Genomic DNA, 16766 nt, shown 5'->3' on the forward strand with positions numbered 1-16766 from the left:
TGCATCAGTTGCTGGGTTTATTTACCTCAGTCAGCTTTTGTTTCAGCATGCGATATTATTCATTTTCATTGTGTTTTGTGTTTCTTTGTTAAACACGTACTGTAGCCATAGGTTCGAAGATTATTGCTGTTGCTCAAGGAAAGAAAAACATCTGCTATGGAAACGAAGCTTGAGATAATTAAGAAATATGAGGATGACATATTGTTAAGTACTCTTGCAAAGGACTACAGTCGAAACCAATCTACGGTAAGTATCATTCTGAAGCAGAAAGAAGTCATCAAAACACTAAGACTTAAGGGAATAGCTGTCCTTTCAAATAAAAAGAGCCACGTAAATAATTAAATGGATGTTGGAGACACCCCTCGATGGGATTAATGGACTATTTCATGACGTCATTTTCTCTGGTGACGTTACTTCCGTATCGAGTACCGGTGCCCGGCAGTCAGAGATTGGCCTGCGGCCAAGGAAGTCGTGTGCAAACGCCCGCAGTTGAGGAATGGGATTGCTCAATCTGCTTTAGCCTGTAATATATGTGAATACATGTTCGTTCCTAAAAATCCTGTGTTCCTTCGTTCTTATTACCATTTAACCCCATAACACATACTTATAGGTAAATGTACACTGAACAGATACCATAATACTTAAAGTTAAATTCAAATTTTGAAAAAAAACTTTTTTTAAATAACAATGGACATACCACGTCTTATCTGGACGAAAGAAAAAAATCGCCGGAGACACTATCACGCAAAACAATATGTTGTCAGAAAGTCATCACCATTTTCTGTAACTTCGTGCGTGCTCGGGCAAAAGATGGCCAAGGCAGAGGGACATCACTAGATTCGCAGCAGACATTCCTAGCATTCAAGACTTCACGGAGGTTGTACGAGAAATTAAACAGGCAGACAGGCATTCATTCGGTGCTACAGCATGGGAGGCTGCCAGTTCGGACACAACAGCGACTGAAGCCTTCGATAAGAAATTCGATAAACTGGCTCTGAAGGAAGACTGCATTCTGCAGCAAGTTTTTCACTGTGATTAAATGGTGTTTCTTAAAAAAAAATCTCCTCAGATCTATATTTAGGAAGAGAAGTTTATTTGGCAAAACCATATGAAGAATAGGATTACCGATTTCACTCCGGTAATGTCAGTACTGATTGTAAAGTAAGGTCTCTACTCATGCATCATTACATGAACCTTCCAACCTTTATATCTCACAAAATGCTAAAAGAGAAGCTTAAAGTGATATGGAGGACTAATACAAAAGCCTGTGTACCTAAGCAGTTTTATCGGGTGAATAAACCACATGTTCAGCCCGATTGCTAAAAAAATACCAGAAAGAAAACCGCTATCCTGTGAAATGCCTGTTCCTATTGTACAACATCCTTGCTCATCTTCTTGGCATCGAAGATGATATTCCTTTATCAATGTTTTCTCCCTTCTACTGTACATCCCCCTCTATAACAGCCTATGGTTCAGCAGTAATTTCTAATTTCAATATGTAGACGAAATACCTCTTCAAGCAATGTTTTAAAATCACTAACAGCATCAAACTTACCCGCTGTTGATTTTGGAAGAACTATTTCGATATTGTGATATGCCTCAGGTTTATCGATCGAACCTGGCTGATTCGCTGTCTGAATCACTAGATTCTTTGGAGCAGCCAATGCAACTTTCCTTAACAGCCTCTTTGCAGTGGGAATCTCCCATTTTTCAATAGACGCTGCCCTGAGATGTTCCGCATATGCCTTCATTACATAGCCCGTTAATTAATCTCTAATCTTATTCGAAACTGAACCAGTTTTTTTTTTCAATTACTGCATAGTACGGTTTCCTGTGTACATCAAACTTACCTCTCTTTTGGTGTCTTTTATAATGCATTAAGTCACCAATCTTAAATTCGGCGGGCTTCGTTTTTTCTTATTTGAACTATCTATTTTTTCCCGACTTTCTCAACATTGTTCCAAACTAAAGTTAAAGTCCAGTGATCTTGTAAAGCGATTTCATGATGCTCATCTCAATAGTAAACTCTACAGGGCCTTAGTATGTTGCCCAATGGCAGGATAACATTTCTATTGCAGAGCAAATAATCTAGTGAGATTTTCTCACATGGAATCTTACAGCCGCTTATATTTGATTTATGTATGTGTCCTACAACTGTTCATTATCCCCTATTTTCTTCGCCAGGACATCATGCATCGTTCTATGGAACCTTTCGAGTTTTCCATTACTCTGGGCGTGATAGAACGATATGGTCACAGGATTGAGATCCTCCAATGCCTTTTCATTAGTTTGTTTATGTTCTTAGGCCTTTAAAGCTGGAGTTGTGCCACCTATCTTGGAAAAATCAATCAGCCGAAGCAACACAAATCGAGGCCTTTTGCCTCATCAACACAGACGAATTATCGTCTCTGGTTTTATAAGCAAGCTATTCTTTCCACGGGTGGCACAAAAAAAATTCCACATCCCAAGCCTTATCATTATCGACATTCAATCATACTACTAATATTGGGGAATAAAACATAAAACCTCTTCTGCATCCTGATTGTCAGCACTCTGATTTCCAAGATACCCTCTCACGTACATTCATATAGACTTCACAAGATCCGGGGGAGGGGCATGGCCATCATACTAGAGTCATGGAAACAGTTCCTCAGAATAATGCGTTCTACTGTCATATGGTCACAGAGAAACACGAACGTTCCTTTTGAATGGTCAAGCAGAATCACTTTTGCTGAAGGCAATAGCAATATTATTTGCAATAGCCAATGCACAATATATAACCTGGGATCCATACCAAAATTGCTGTACTTTTTGACTCATGCTCTAGAATTGGCTGAAGGAAGGGATAGGAGTAATCTTAGATATTCCATAAGAGGTTAGGGTTAGGGTTAGGTTTAGGGTTATGGATTTTACAACACTAGAATTCATTACATGTGAAAGATTGACCAGTAAAACATGGGTAAAAATACAAGATTTATCATAAAAACTGACAATGTTAGCGTTTTAAATCGTAAAAACTAAAAATATTTGTAAGTCGAAAATGTCTGACCTCGAAATTTGAAACTTTTCCATACTAAAATCTTGTCCAACTTTTAGTATGATTTAGAGTAGACACAACCTGTCATAAAGCCATAAAAAGAAAATGTTGCAAGTTTTGTTGATTGGCGTTATACTGATTATCATAAAGATAATTTATTAAATTACAGAAAATCAGTAAAAAATTTAATACTTTTTAATAATTTTCTTTTTAATTTATGTTTTTTTCTAATGTGATACTTCCTCAATTTACAGACCTTTTATTCTTTTTGTAGTTTTTCAAGTTAACTTCTATTTTTACGTGATCTTCTAGAAATCTTGGAAGAGTTGTTGTCACTCAGACCGCAGGAATCATCACCATTTGTTTTCAGTGAACCATCACTAATGATGAGTTTTGTGAAACGAATAATAATAATAATAATAATAATAATAATAATAATAATAATAATATATATATATATATATATATATATATATATATATATATATATATAGGTGTCCTAGAAATTACAGGACTTCAACTTCTTCCCTAAACCCTTACCCCGACTGACCGATAACTACTCGACCATTTATTAAAAAAAAAAGCGAAAAACAATGAAAATTGGGAAACATTAGATCGAATAGGACAGCCAAAAATCGAAGCCAACAACTTGTTGTAAAAGAACAGTCGTCTGTTCTTGTAAGTGAGTAAATATGAGATGAGATAGCCGAGGATTCGAACTTGCGAAGCTAGATTTGGAATTGAGAATTCCGATCATAAGTTAAAATAATTAATACAGAATGTTATTGAAAATGGAATGTAGAATTACCATTGTTTAGTTCACATAAAATAGTTAGATATCTGTTTATTGAAAAAGGGATGTAATGATGTAATTTTGTTTCTGTTAAAGAAATGAAATTAAAATAAGGAATTTAAAAAACGAACAATGGAAAATGTTTGTAAAGTGGGTTAATCAAAAATTAGGTTAGAGAGTCGGCTTTGTAGAAACGTGAGGAACAATGCATGTCGGGCCACGGGATCAAGATGCACGTGTTTAGTCATACAATGACGTCATGAGTTTTCAATATAGAGAGCTTTAGGCGGTCAGAAGTCAGTTAGTCAGGGGAGAAGAGAGGATTCAGAGACAGAACTGATATGGAACCTTGGAAGCGAAGGGGAAGAGAAAGAATCATGTAGAGAATTGAATTCCTTGATGCAAAGCCATTGACCAGTCGGAATGGAATAACCGAACATCACCATCTTTTTGTATCTGTGTCTTCGTGTTATGTTATTCAACAGCAGAAATGGTATTGTCAATTTATATCATAAGAACTTTGTGAAAATCATCATCTCAAAATTAGGTAAAAGAATATATGTGTTAATGTTATAGAAACACTCCCATTCACAGAACTGTCAAGCAGTATAAATGTCAATCGCTCTATATATCGGTCCATCTATCTATATATCAAATCTCCTCTCATTCTGTATTACATGCCGTCGGCTCTCCTGTATTAACATGTACCCTGTCTCTTTATATATACAGAACTGTCTCTCTCTTTATATATACGCGATATATCTGCACACAACATGAACACTCTAAGATTCTCTCTCTAACACGAACAACAACAAAGATATAATATACGTCATCCCTTCTTCTGAAATAACCCCTATGTAACATTGTGAGTTTAAATTTTGTTACACGCATTTATTTCAGTTTGAAATTTCTCTTTGTTACCATGTGTCCAGTTTTTTTTTGTCTTTTCTTAATTGTACTAGCATACCAAACCCTCTTGAAAATGACGTAAATAATAGACAAGGCGACTGGTAATTCAATTCGTTTTTATATTAAAAAAGAGAAGATTCTATCTTTGGCAAAGACGAGCTGGGTTTGGATATATATATATATATATATATATATATATATATATATATATATATATATATATAGAGAGAGAGAGAGAGAGAGATAGGTATACTAAAAATAACAGCATTGCGACTTCTTCGATAAACACGTGCATTGTCTGACCGATAGCTACATGACCAATCAGCAGGAGATGAGGGCGCTTAGAGAAGATAGCACTTACAAATATTAAGGTGTCTCGGAAGAAGACAGCATCAAATCTACAGAAATGAAAGATAAGATTGGGAAAGAGTACTTGAGAAGAACAAGAAATCTCTTTAAAAGAATAGACACCTGCGCAGTATCGCTTATAAGGTATCTTGGATCATTTATAGGCTTGACCAAACAGTAACTTAGGCATCTTGATCAAAGGACTAAAACACAGGAAAGCAGCAAATGTAGACTTTGTATACAAAAAGACGAAACGGCAAACCATATAATAAGCGAATGCAGTAAGTTAGTCTAGAAATAATAGAAGGACAGACATGACCGCATGTGGAAGGCAGTGCATTAGAAGTTATGCATACCTCTTCATCTTGAATACGCTGACAAATAGTTCAAACACAAGCCGGAGACTACTGGAAAATGAAAACCACAAAATACTTTGGAATATAGAGATACAAACAGATAAAACCACCCAAGCCAGAAAACCGGACATCGTAATAATTAAGAAGAAAAAAAAAGAACCTGTCAAATTGCAAAATTGGCTGTCTCATCAGACAACAGGGTGAATGGCAAAGAGACAGAAGAAAAAAAGAAACAAATATGCAAAACTAGCCAGGGACCTAAAAGGAATATGCAACCTGAAGAAAATCAACATAATACCAGTAATTGTAGGAGCATTAGGAACAGTTCAAAAGAACTTGGAAACAAGACTAGGAGAAATCGGAATCAAGAGGAAAACTCAGACAATGCAACAGACAGTAATGCTGAAAACAGCGGAAATCTTAAATAAAACCCTCGAACGCGGAACTTAATTTACAAGAATAATAATCGCCATATAAAAAATGCAAGAGAAATAAAGCAAAAATCAAATGAAGAAAACTGAGCCTTTGACGTTGAAGATTTACCACTTCCTTCCCTTCCCATCTCCCCCTTCCCATTTCCATCCCCTTTCTCCTGCCTATAATACTCTCACTCCTTACCCCCCAAATGTCGAAGGGTCAAGGAGGATGGAAAGACCGAGGAGTGAAAGCACTTACCAGACGTCCTCTGGGTTATTGCTGAGTGAACTGCGACGTTTGGGAGGCTTATTGCAACCCAAATTTCAGTGAAGACCAATAGTCACAGCGACAGATCAATGGTAAGCGACTGTTGCGAAGGCGCAAATTTATTTGCAAAATTTGTCGGAAAAGGTAAGAATTACTGAAAATCTGCGGAGACTTGTTGTCATCCAGACTCCAGGGAACGCCATCAGTATTTTTCAGTGAGCTTTTTCAATTATCTCTGATAATGACCTGTGTGTAAACTCTTAGTGAGTGAAATATTAGAATGGTAGATGAAGCAAGAATTAATTTCAAGAGATGTTGGTTTTCAGATCTAGAACTAATGGAAATACTATAAGAGATAATTCATGGAACAGACCAAGACACACCTCACACTAAGAACTCATGTGTAGAAATCCCACATGAAGAAGGTCTGAAAAACTCAGACATAGTAAACATGGAGACGAAACCATATGAAACAACAAAACTAAACGAGCATGAAACAGTTGATCTAGAAAACATCATACAATTTATGAATGAAAAAAAAGCTTCCATTCCAAAGGAACCAAGAATGAATCAATCTCTTCCGTTTGCCCGTTTCCCACCTGACTACAACTTGAATGTCTTCAAGGCCAACATAAACAAATTTCTGATAAACCGCCCCCTTAAGAAATACACTTTATCAGATCTCCATTACTAACTATGATATTGTCTCACTGATTACTGTACACGCAATAACCCTTATCCCCGCATGGCCTCCGAAAAAAAAGGTAAAAGAAAGCAGAAGCGTGTGGAAAAGTAGAAATGAGACTAGCTGGGAGAGACTGAACAAAAAATAGCAGCAAAAGAAGGGAGATTAAGACGACAGAGATAAAAATCCGAACAATACAAGCCCAACAGAACCCTTGAAAACAATGAAAGCCAATTCTATTAGAACGTAAATGGAGGAAAAACGCAAACAAAACAACCGAACCCGATGGAAACAAAATGTTACTGGAGTAAGATATGGGAAGAGCGACAAAAATTCCGATTAAAATACAGGAAAGAAGAGTTACAGAGAAACTCTTACGCAAATTCGCAACATGAAGAGTACCATGGCACGACGGAATACACACATACTGGTTCAAAAGATTAACATCACTACATAAAAAAACTAACTCAGAACCTGAAAAGATAACCGATGAAGCAGATGTGTCAAAATGGATGACCAAAAAAGACACAAGTAAAAAGAAATCATCCCCAGCTACCACAGGCATATTACATGTTTACCTAAACTGTGGAAAATACTAACAGCATAATTAACGGAATAAATTTACCACTCCCTTTATAATCGCGGACTACTTCCTGAAGAACAGTAAGCAACATAATAAAAGGTATAAACACATGGGCAGTGTTACTATTAAAATATTCCGGACCGTTTAAAAGGTGGGCCAAATAGAACTTAGGCAACTTGACCAGAAAACCAGGAAACTCGTGACTGCGCACAATATACTACACTCAAAAGATGATACTGATCAGGAAAAAAAAATACACACGGAGTTGGTTTGTATAGAAGACTGTGTAAAGGACACGACTAAAGAATGAGAAAAATACATAATGAAGAACACCGAAAAAATAATTACTGCAGCAAGAGAAAAAGAGAGAACAAAACAGAAAAAAGAGACAAGAAATAAGACGAGAAAAAAATGGGCAAAGAAACAATTATACCAACGATTCATGATAATGACAACGAGACTATCGAAAACACTTGGATATGGCTATAAATAGAAACATTTAAGCAGAGAACTGAATTTTTCATAACAGCTTCACAAGAAAACGCTACCAGAACAAATCACATTAAAGCAAGTATCGACAAGACACAGGAAAACAGTATGCAGAGTCTTTGGACAAAGAGACGAAACAATAAACTCCATAATAAGCCAATGTAGCAAACTACTCAAAAAATATAATTATAGATACGATCAAGTGGCGACGGCGGTACATTGGAAATTATGCAGACAACTGCACCTTGAAAACACTGACAAATGGTAAATGCACAAACCGGCACAGTACGTGAAAATGAAAGTTACAAAATTCGATGGGTCATGGATATACAAACAGATAAACTCATTCAAGCAAGAAGACCGGATATCATAATAGTCAACAAGAAGGAAGAGTCTTGCCGGATTGTATATTTTGCCATCCGAGCAGACCAAAGAGTGAAGATCAACGAAACAAAGAAGCGAAGCAAATGCACAAAACTAGCCATGGTGTTAAAAAAGATATGGAGGATAAAGAAAGTAAAGATAACACTAATAATTGTAGGATTTATAGGAACAATATGACGTTAAATTTGAACTCAACCTCAGATCAAAAGTTTCAAACTCAAATCCAACTGTTCTCTTCTCTCTGCACATTCCACACGGACGCCCAAAATAAAGAAGACGGCTCTTTTATAGAGAGACCCAACTACATATCATTTGTATACACCCTCCCACTCTCGTCACATCACGTGATTTTCAGTCCATAAATACCAGGGGGCGGCTATTTTTATTTTCTCTTTCTTTTTCTTTCCTAACACGAGCCGCACGATGCATGAGGTAAGGTTCTTTACTTTTAACCACACAATACAAGAAACTCCGAAATTAAAATAACCGAGATTAAGATCAGAGTGATGGCTGAGAATATACAACGGATAACAATAATGAAAATGACTGAAACATTAAGGAAAACACTTGAGCGGGCGTTGGTCATGCATACATAAACTAATGTAGAGGTAAAACTAAGAAACATAACTTGGGATCATGAAAACTGAAATAATAATAATATAATTGTATGATTGTAGATTAACCCCTTGACCCTTCTCCCCTCTCTTTTTTTCTTCGTTACCATAAACTGATGCTGCACCGAAAAAAATAAGGAGGGTCAAGAAGATTGTAAAGACCAAGAAAGCACTAATCTCCGTTAATTGTTGCAAGAATGACTGGCACCTTAAGGAGACTTATTGCCACTTATATCCCAGTTAAGACCAATGGTCGCTACCAATGATAAATTTATGATAGACGGCTTTTGAGTTAAAGTAAATTTATTTGTAAAGATTGTCGAAAGAGGTGAAGAGTAACGGAAACCTGAGGAGATTGGTTGTCACTCAGGACCCAGAGAACACCACAGGATGTTTTCAAAGAGAAGTCTTAGATGATTGCTTGTGTGATTATTATTATTATTATTATTATTATTATTATTATTATTAATAATAATAATAACAATAATAATAATAATAACAACAATAATAATAATAATAATAACAATAACAATAATAATAACAATAGTAATAACAATAATAATAATAATAATAATAACAACAATAACAATAATAACAATAATAATAATAATAATAATAATAACAACAATAGCAACAACAATAATAATAAAAAAATAATAATAATAGTAATAATAATAATAATAATAATAATAATAATAATAATAATAATAATAATAATAATAGAGGAATGGCCGAGAAAATACAACGAATTTCAATAATGAAAACTCCAGAAATATTAAGGAAAGGCCTAAAATGTGGAGACAAACACAACACAACTACACACAAACTGGATACAGAAACGCCTGCAGATGCAAAACACAAAATAACATTACATAAAATCATGAAAACAAACCGTATAAATAAAAACAAAACACCCCCACATGAGAGGAAGACCGAGGAGAGAAAGCACTAACTAGACCTCTGCTGGAGATGTGTAAAAAGGACTAGAACCTTCGGGAGGCTTATTGCAAACCAAATTCAAGTGAAGACCAATGGTCTCCGCCAACGAGAAATCAATGGTAAGCGACTGTTGCGATAACACAAATTCTTTTGCAAAGGTTATGAAAAGAGGTGGAGAGTACTGAAAATCTGTAGAGATTTGTTGTCAGTTAGACTTCCGGGAAACCGCAAGTTGTTCTCAGAGAACAATCTTTTATGATGGCTTGTGTGAAAGCTCCATGTGAGCCAATAATAATGAGTGGGCAAAAAAGATAGAAGATAGAAGTGACGGGAATGATAGATAATGGCATAGTTCAAAAGGAGGGGAATAGCTTAATAATTGGGAGATTTATTATGCGGAAATGACAGGTGATGAATTAAATTTGCTGAATAGTCTGAAAGAATTAATGAGAAGTAGTGAAAAAGGAAAGGTTTTTAATTGCAATAATTTTGACCAGACAAAGTTAAGGAATGCGACAAATAAACCGAACAGGCTAAAGAATGCGGTGTCACTGGAGAGCATAACAAATTCCAGAGACATTTTTGCCGGCAGGAGCTGCATGGTTGGTGAGATGGTAGAGGCTAAAGAGCCAAAATAAACCATATTATAGAAGGAGAAATGAAGTTGACCTGAAGAGACTAAGAGATCTAGTTCGAATCCAGGCGTGGTTCAAAGGACAGTGAAAAAATGCAAACAAGGAGTAAAAGATGAACTGGATAGACGATACAAATTGAAAAACCAAATGTTTAATACAACTATGGAGGAGATGAGGCATCATATTATAGCAAAAGCTTCCAAGATTAAAAAGTATAATAACAGAACTCAGTAGTTTAATGACAACAAGGCAGTCAAGACAAACCAGTCATAGTTCTTTAGATATCTGGAATGAAGTGTCATTAACAAAGTGACGCCTAACCCCCAACTTTCATTAAAAAAATCAATTCAGCTAACTTGATTATGTAGTAGAGCTGATATCTATTCAATGTAACCGCCTTCAGCCTCAATCATGGGCTCGGTACGCCTTTTCCATAAGCGCCGGCGGTAGCTCGGCAAATACTCAGCCGATGGCGTCGATAAGGCTGGCTTTGGTGTTGTGGGAGGTCATGTTGGTGATGTTCTCGATGTATGACCAAACAAATGGTATAGTGGGTTTAGGTCGGAGGGGGAGGGGGAGCCAGCGAGAGAAAGATACAAAGTTGTAGCAATCCTTCTGAAGCCAAGCCGGGGTCTCGTTGGACTTGTGGGCCGGTGCCGAGTTTTGATTCTACACCCAGGGTCTGTCAGCCAACACTTGATTGCACCAGGGGATCAGCACACTCTTCAGCACATCCAGGTAAACTTTGGCGTTGGCTTTCAAGCTGACTTCGAATATGTGAGGTGGCATGATGTGGCTCTCACTTGAAACCATACCAAATATAATAACCGTGACGGGAAACTTTGTTATTCGTGGCAATCCAGCGATGTCTTTTAAGGGTGCTGGCAATGATCATGTTGTCATGACTTGGATCGGTAGAGAGCATGAGTTGTACAGCGGCGCATCTCAGATCTGGCTCGTTGAATATTGTGTGACTTTTGCTGCTTCTCTCGATTATTTTCTTTAATTGTGCAGGATACCAGAATGGCTTATAGTGAGCAGAACTATTTTAATCATGTACGATTCTGCTAAAGTGCCAGATGTTGGAAATTACAGACCAATTGGTTGCTGGAACTTGCTTTGGAAGACATTGACCGGTATATTCAGTACAAAAATATATGACAATCTTGAAGCAAATGGTTCACTACAAGTTGAAGAAAAAGGCGGAAGGAAAAGGTGTTTTCTTTTTTTTTAATTACATTTTCACCCCAAACAAGGCAAATTGCCACTTTGGTGTAGGGGGCTACTATCAGGGGCAAAACCTACTGGGGTACTATGTAGGGATTTGGGCAGCAAGGTGTCGGTTCACGTTACACTTGAACTTCTGCACGTCAGTACTGTTGGGGAAGCAGGGACCTGGAATGGAATTCCAGAGTCTAGCAGTTCTGGGGAAGAAACTATTGGAGTAGAAAGATCTTTTACATCTAGGGATCTCTACAGTGTGGGGGTGGGATTTAGCAGCCTGTCGGGTTTGTCGAGGGTGCACACGTCGTGGGGGCACAAGTGATTGCAGTTCGTCAGAGAATTCACCATTAAAATACTTGTAGAAAAGGCAGAGGGATGCAACATTTCGTCGATGGGACATAGGCTGAAGCTTAGATGCCAGTTCAGGGCCTATCAGGTTTGCGACTCTCTTTTGAACCTTGTCAAGGAGCGAGAGACTAGTAGCAGATGCACCAGCCCAGATGTAGCAGCAATACTCCATACATGGGCGAATGATGGCCTTATAGAGGTACAGGATACTTTCGGGTGTTAGTAGTTTTCTAGCACGGTAGACAGAGCCCACCTTTCTTGCAGCGGCCCTGGCAATGCCTTCAATGTAATTGTTCCAACTCATGTTTCCTGTGAACGTTAGGCCAAGGAGTTTGAAAGATGGACTCTCAGATAAAGAGTCGTTGGCCATTGCTATGGGTGGTAGAGAGGGTTTCTTGTAATTATTGAATGAAACTAGTTTAGTCTTGGCAGCATTGAACGCGACCAACCACTTTTGTCCCCATTCCACTACAGATTGGAGGTCTTCCTCTAGTGTTTCTGCCATTTCTTTAGAAATGTGTTCATTCGTCTTCCTGTCGTGCCTGCCATAGAGTGTAGTGTCATCAGCATATATACCCATCTCAGAGGCAATGTTGTCGGGGAGGTCATTTATGAATATCAGGAACAATAAAGGTCCAAGGATAGAACCCTGGGGCACCCCCGCATTTATATCATATTGTTTAGATGTACGACCGTCGAGGACAACCTGGATTTTTCTCTTATCTAAGAAGGATTTAATTATGTTAAGTATTCTACCAGTGATACCGTATGATCTTATTTTACTGAGGAGACCCTCATGCCATACCCTGTCAAAAGCCTTAGATATATTTAGAGCTACCGCTCTGCCCTCCCCCGCGTTGTCCAGTGAATGGTATATACGTTCAGAGATCACAGTTAGGATGTCTGCTGTGGAACGGGCTTGTCTAAATCCATATTGTTTGTCAGTCAGTAGTTTAGCATCTGTAAGATGATGGACTAGAGCATGGTTAATTATGGTCTCAAATATTTTGGCAAAAAGTGGGAGGAGGCTAATGGGGCGATAATTTGATGGGTCTGTCCTTTCGCCAGAATTCTTGAATACTGGTACAACAGAAGCAGTTTTAATTGTTTAATAATACAGTTTAGTTGTTTAATAGCAAAAACCAACTATCGATTGAAAAATGTATTTAAAAAAAAGCAATAGGAGAAAAATAAACGTGGGTACTCAGGATGTTGAAAATGGTAAGGGTGGCTGATAATATAATCGAGTTCAAGGGGAAAACAATGAGCAGTTGGAAAACCAACCATTTTCCAAATGGGAAACTGTTCGGTACAGTCAATAATAGACGCGGTATCTTTAAAGGAGATTCCTTTTCGCCACTTGTATTCAATATAAAAGATCAATAAAAAACGAAACCGTTAAATCATAGAAGCATAATTAACAAAATTTTTAAAAAATTGTATTAATAAAATAACTCTACCAATAGAAATAACTATTGAAACTGAAATGTTTACAAAGTTTTTAAAACAATGAACCAATGAAAAAATATACACGTTAAAACATTATATAAATTGTTCAAAACCGATTAGACAATCTAGGAGGATTTGAAAGTACTCAGAAGTTGGAAAGGATCAAAAATAGAATTTATATATATATATATATATATATATATATATATATATATATATATATATATATATATACATATATATATATATATATATATATATATATATATATATATATATATATATATAGTCTTTGAAGTTTTTAACATTTGAAACCACACAAAAAATTATTTTTTATCATTCATCAAAAAAAAAACATCTAGTCAGTAAGTCATTTAATCACCTGCAATCACTGCATCAACTCTCAAATTTACTATAATACCAATTTTTATATTTTTTAAGGGATCATCAGTTGTTTACCATGAAACACTGTTTCGGGGATTTAAAAACAAAACAGTGTATTACATCATGGCTCCCCAGCAGTGTTGATCAAACACCACCACCCTAAATCTTAGGAAGAAGACAAGTTACAAAATTTTTTTTTTTTTTTTTTTTCCCCAATTTCCTATTCTTAATTGTAATTACTAACCTTTTCATAGTATAAAAATGAATTTCTTACCTGTGCGATTCATCAATTTCCACATTTAAAATGGATACATTTTTTAATTTTTTAATTTATCATTCTTGTATTTATAAGATTTGGATTAATCCATTTAACTACTTATCACCCCCACTATAGTTAGTAGTTTGTATATTTACATTCTTATTTATTTAAAATTAGATATATAAAGGTTAAAAATATTTTATTTTTACATATATACATTTTTTTTATTTTTTTTTTTATTAACTATATAAATTTATTATATGTAATTATAAATACATTTATACATTGCTGATATAGTTTTGGATTTCCTTTATCAATATAATCTGGTTTATCTTAAACGATTCAAAAGCATCAGGATAACGAACAAATGCTTTGTTTAACTGTTTAAATATTTTATTTTTATCTCCACCTTGTTTTATCATCCTTATTACTAAGCTAGGAACTGGTGGTATAAAATCTGTTAATTTTAGAGTAACGCGAGCTATTCTCAAAAACTCTGACATAATGGTTCCATAAAACACAAAAACGGGGCAGGTGCTATCCTTATGGGGCATACGTACTATTTTAAAGGGGAAAGCGTTTCTTTTATCAAATATTTTATAAAGAAAAATTCCATCCTCAATTTTTATATCTAAATCCAGAAATGTAGCCTGTTGTCCTCTATGTTCACAATTTAATTTTAGTTCGTTTGGATATATAAGATGTTTATTTTTTTAAGCATATATATATAGCCAGTAGAGTTTAGTTTCCTAGAAGTACATCCAATGAAACAACATGTGTCTACTAAAATAGTGCTCAATGAGTGAACAGAGCAGGTATATTAATTTTATTTATACAAACATTAATGGCTACATATGTGCATACATGTTTCTGTAATCATGGGGGATTACTTCTTCAGGCCAAGAATTACCGTCGAATATATATATATATATATATATATATATATGTGTGTGTGTGTGTGTGTGTGTGTGTGCGTGTGTGTCTATATATATGCACGCACTCTTTTATTCATTTTTTTATATTAATTATTTTATTTACAGATAATAAGGTTTAATGATTATGTAATGTTTAATAAAGGATAGATAACAATGAAATGATATAAAGAATACACTCACACACACACACATACACACACACATATATACATATTACCCTTCACACATGTACTAAGCAAGACAAAGAAGGGCAAACAAATGGAGAAGAACGGATCGAAGATCAACTAAACGTTATGAACGATCTGAAATGGTTTCGCAAAACAAAGAAGGTTTAACACGATCAGCCGGTCACTGGCATGTGACTGGCTTCATGTGTTACACTAATTGTCTTAGAAACGGTCTCGGGAAGATGTGTAGATGGCCAATCATTAGGGTCTGTGTATCAAGAAGAAAATCATACCTGAGATGTTGGATGTGGGTGTTGCTCCGTTATTCTCTCAAGATGACCTCTTCATCCTGGTGGCATTCGTGTTGGAATGTTCTTTCTTCGTCCTCCGGACTGCATCGTTGTTTGATGGAGGCATTCATGGCAGACTCAATAAAGCACACAACACGACACAATCGTAATATTTATGATTAATAATTAACTATTTATTATGAAAAAATAAATATTACAAAAACAATTTCACTTTACATGTCCTACAATTATTAAACTAACTATGGTTAACTAGTGCTGAGGGAGAGGGGTCGTCCCCTCTTGTTCACGGAGGGACAGAAACACGTGTGCTCACCCATGTCATCCGGACGAAAAAAAAGGATCGATCTAGAAAGGGAATTCTGGGATTGTACTTCTTTGTATCTCTAAGCTTATGGCCAAATCACCACCCAGCCATGCTGAAGAGTGTTAGCAACCGTGGCACTGAGATACAGTGTCACAAATGGAATTGACTCTTTGGTTCAAACAGCGCAACAGTAGAGTGAAAACAAATGTAGAGTTTGGGATTTCCAAATGTACAGTAGTTACTCATAAATGAAGGAAGAGAGTAACTATGAAACGCACAATATTGCCAAATGGTGAAAGATTAGAAATCCTGATGCAGAAGGTTACAAATACCTGGTGGTGTTTTAATTTGACACAATGCCCTGTAATGAAACAAAAGAGCAGAGGAAAGAAGTGTATATGAAGAGACTCAAATTACATGGAGGTCACCATTATCAAATTTCACACATTATTTGGAGATATTAATAATCGTACCCAATTTTCCAAAGAGGGGGGATATTTGGAATCAAGTCTCCCCTTGCTCTTATTTTAGGTCGTTTGAGACTATAGCAGCAAGTTTGTGCCTCTCCCTAATCAAAGGCAGATGTTTTGGGCTGATAGATATTACTTGAAGTAATATTTTCAAGGAGATCCTAGCCAAAAAGGAAAAGCTCAATATTTAAGAATAGAGCAATATATAAAATATGTTTGACAAAGGAATATATAGAAGGGGTAATTTTAATTTCCTTAATCCATGGATTTTCAACAATGGCTCAGGGGAAATGAAATGCAGTTAGCAAAATGTTCAGCTGCGAGTGGACGCTATTTTGCTTTTCAGCACAATTATTGAAAATATATTCCTTTGTCAGGCAATAAATTCTTAAATAAAATATATTGCCTCTATATGCTGTTTTTTTTTCAGAATTTTAAACTAAACCACTAAATTCATAT

The sequence above is a fragment of the Euprymna scolopes genome, chromosome 10 (genome assembly GCF_053919585.1).
Source record: "Euprymna scolopes isolate OS-2025 chromosome 10, ASM5391958v1, whole genome shotgun sequence".
Taxonomy (NCBI): domain Eukaryota; kingdom Metazoa; phylum Mollusca; class Cephalopoda; order Sepiida; family Sepiolidae; genus Euprymna; species Euprymna scolopes.